Source organism: Myotis davidii, unplaced genomic scaffold (assembly GCF_000327345.1).
Source record: "Myotis davidii unplaced genomic scaffold, ASM32734v1 scaffold64, whole genome shotgun sequence".
NCBI classification, from domain to species: Eukaryota; Metazoa; Chordata; class Mammalia; order Chiroptera; family Vespertilionidae; genus Myotis; species Myotis davidii.
The window spans coordinates 5,168,598-5,172,686 of NW_006296226.1; the positions used below are offsets into that span (position 1 = coordinate 5,168,598).

Consider the following 4,089-nt stretch of genomic DNA (forward strand, 5'->3'; position numbering starts at 1 on the left):
TCCAATATTCCTAAAATCATTCATTGACTCCATTGTATGCTCTTGCCTCCTTTGTCAGATATTAATTGAGCACAATAGGCTTTATGTTTTTATTATTTATTTACCACAAGAAAAGGTCAAGAATTCTTATACTGTTTTTACTGTTTCACTATATTACTGCTGTGTATCTGCTCCATGTGAGTGACATAGGTGCTTATGTATATGGGGTCTGACTTACGGTGAAAACCACATTACATCACTCCATAGGAACGGATCTCCCATGTAACCTGAAGAACTACTGTAACCACAGGAAAGCTGCATCTTGACTATACTATATTGTACTGTACTATACTATACTATACTGTACTGTACTATATTATACTATAAAATACTAGTATCTATATCTCTATTTTATCTATATCTGTATATGTATCTATACCTATCTCTATATATAAAAGGCTAATATGCAAAGTGTCCCCTTGGGAGTTCAACCAGGTGATGGGGAGTTTGATGGCTCACTAGGGGATGGCATGGAATGAAGGAAGGACCCGGCTGGCAGCCAGAAGGCCCCGATCAGCCCTGATTGCTGACCAGGCCTAGGGACCTTACCCATGCAGGAATCTCATGCACCGGGCCTCTAGTATTTATTTAAGTATTTATATTAATATCAGAAGTAGATAAGGGTGTTCAGGTAGGGACCCATTACAACAAACTCTTCCTAATTATAAAACTAGTGGTGTGCTCTTAAATGCATTCCTAAAAAGTCTCTTTTTCTAACAGCCTCGCTTTGTAGCACATACCAATTTTTATAGTGTAATTATTCTTATCATGGCTGATTGCAGTCGGCCAACATAATTAGCCAGAAGCCAACATAAGCCAGCATAAAAACAATCAGTTCAAAAAAAAAGAAAGATCACCAGGCACAGATCATGATGCTAAAAAAGTGAGTGTTCTACAACATAAAAACATTAAAAATGGGTGGGAGTGAACCCAAAGCCTGCTCAGAGTAACAGAAGCACGGCAGCTGCCGAGGGTTTCTCTGGCCAGTGGCTCTCCCTCCAGTCCACAGCATGAGGAATATCTTTGTGAACCTCTTCAAGGGCTTTTTTGGCAAAAAAGAAATGTGCATCCTCATGGTGGGCCTGGATGCTGTGGAGAAGACCACCACCCTGTACAAACTGAAGCTGGGTGAGGTCATGACCACCATCCCCACCATAGGATTCAACGTGGAGACTGTGGAGTATAAGAACATCAGCTTCACTGTGTGGGACGTGAATGGCCAGAACAATATCTTGCCTCTGTGGCACCACTACCTCCAGAACACACAAGATCTCATCTTTGTGGTTGACACCAATGACCAATAGCATGTGAACAAGGCTCGAGAGAGGCTTAGGTGGATGCTGGCAGAGGATGAGCTCAGGGATGCTGTCCTGCTCATGTTTGCAAACAAGCAGGACCTCCCCAATGCCATGAATGCAGCTGAGATCACAGACAAGCTGGGCCTCCCACTCTGCTCCACAGGAACTAGCCCGTTGTGGCTACCTGTGCCACCAATGGGGACAGGCTCTATGAGGGACTGGACTGGCTGTCCAATCAGCCCCGAAACCAGAAGTGAGCCGAACTCCTCTCTTCCCCCTCACTCTCTCCTTCACCCCTATTTCCTCTCATGTGGCAGACGTGCCCCTGTGGTGTGAGTGCCAGAAGCTGTCTCCATGGTTGGTCCCACTGTGCTTCATCATGCTGTACTTGTGCAGACACAGCCTGCAACCGGGTTTTTATTTAATGTAAATAGTTCTTGTTTCCAATGAGGCAGTTTCTGGTACTCCTAAGCAATATTACTTAGATTTTCTTATTGTAAAAAATATAAATAAAAATAACAGAATCAACCCACTGTTTATACTGAGAAGGGATTTTGGGCACTTAGGGCAAGGCCTCTAGGAGTTGCTGTGAGATCACCTCAACGCTCCTCCTCTGGGCTTTAAATCTGTGTTGAGATGAACACTATGACTCTGAGAAGACCAGAAACTAAACCAGGAAGACTCCTTCCACAAGTTCCTTTCACTACTAGTGTTGCTTCACCAGCTTTGGGACTCTGCAGTGAGCCACTTCTTTTCCCTGCCCTTCAAAAAGAGCCTCCTGGCCACCTTGATTCTCTGCCTCTTGGTCGTGAGATTTGATCCAGCGTCTCCTTCTTCCCTGCCCTTCCTCTGCAAGCTGGCTCAGCTCTTCCATTGGATCCGGGAGGCTATGTTTTCTTCTCTCTAATAGCTCTTCATCCATGACTGAGTGGTCTTTCCCACTCACCTCAGCCTCTCCACTCCCCACAGCAGAATAACTCATCCATGGCACCAATTTCCTTTTGCTGGCTGGGCCCCTATGGGAGTGGGGCCAGCCCAATTCTAGGAAGAGCTAATCCAATATATGTCTTTTTTTTTAAAAAAAAATTTGTTTTATTGCTTAAAGTATTACAAAGAATATTACATATGTCTCTCCACCCCCACACACACATGAACTGTCTTGCTACCCAAATGCTCTCCCACTTTGGCTGGTGTCAGGTCACATGGAAACAAAGTGGGGCTGGAGGGCACAAGTCCTCCAGAACAGTCCCCTCTTATACCCAGAGATGCCTTTTTAAGGAGGGGTTTGGGAATGGAGAGTGTGCCCATGAAACATTCCATCTTCTTGACGAAGGCAAGGGGTTGATTTTTTTAGGTTAGTGTGTGAATGAAGCTGGAAGTTCAGAAAAAACCCTTGGACATCTTACCTGTGAACCAGGCCTTTAGTTAGGCAGAGTGTCACCTGAGAGGGCCTCTTCTTTTCTCTCTTATGCTTCTCTTCATGGATATGCACATAATTTCCATGGTTTTTCAATGGACTTGAAACTGCCTGGGTCCACTCTCTATTCAGACCTGGGCATGACTTTCAGAACCACCCAGGTGATTACCAAAAACAAACTGAGTCTGCTTCGCTCTTCTAACTGGGTAAAGTGATCTTGCTTGGTGCTCTTGGGCTTCAGCTCGGTTTTCCAGGCAGTCAGTGGCCAGCCCCTGTTCTGTTACACTCAGTATTGCTGCTGTCTTTTTCCCTCTTGTCAAGCCTTTGCCACCAGTTCTGCCTGTATCCTTGCTTTCTGGTGGACATTTGCTGGTTTCCCCCTTTCTATATCCTGTTCTAATTATAATCTATTATTTGTATTAAAAAATAAATAAATAAATAAATCTGTGTTGAGATCCATTTTGGTGGTTGGTTTTTAACCCAAACTCAGTACATTTTTTATAATATAAATACAAGGTATGGAGATACTTTAACACGGAGAAGGGAGAAATGTTCCTAGTGTAGGTTCTGCAGTAACGGCTTGAGTCCAATCTGCCTTGGTCTATCTGCCATCTGGAGCGTGTGCAGTGGGCAGAACCAGCCACAATACATTCTGCATGGTCACTTATGGCCCCTGATTGGCTTTGTCTCGCTGGGTCATCTACATCCCATAGCATTCGTGCTGTACTTGTGCTTACACCACTGCTTATGGGGGTGGACTGGGGGTTGCAGCCACCACTCAGATCCCTTTGAGGGACCCCAGCCTTCCCTTCAGTCAGTGTGGATCAGTGTAGGTGCTTCGGTGGGACCACTCAGGCCAGAACAGGAGGCCGCCATGGTCCCTACACACACTCACTTGCGCCAGGTTGTCTGGGTCTCACCAGTAGGAGTGCAGACAGGTGACCAGTCATCATAGAGCCAGCTCCTCAGAGCCCCCATCCACATGTGCTTTCAATCACTCAGCCTGCAAGGGTCAGATTGACATAAAAAACAACAACCTCTACATTTTTTTTGTATTTTGATAAACACTGAATAACCTAGAGCTGTTAAAATTTATCTTGGGGAAAATCTCAGAACTGGTTCATCTGGTGTCCTGGAACCTCTTGCTGCTTTCAATACATGAAAAAAAAATGTTAAAAATGCATAAGTAAAAAAAAATGACATATCTCAAAACAGAAAGAGACACACCTGCAATTATGATTGTGCAAATTGTTTTGCATAGGATTTAGCTGTTAAAATTTATCTTGGGGAAAATCTCAGAACTGGTTCATCTGGTGTCCTGGAACCTCTTGCTGC

The 4,089-nt window shown here is 44.5% G+C and overlaps 1 pseudogene; it reads left to right on the forward strand.

Annotated features, from left to right (window-relative positions):
* The first annotated feature begins 995 nt into the window (after window positions 1–995).
* LOC102772805 lies at window positions 996–1,594 on the forward strand (annotated as a pseudogene).
* The last annotated feature ends 2,495 nt before the right edge of the window (window positions 1,595–4,089 follow it).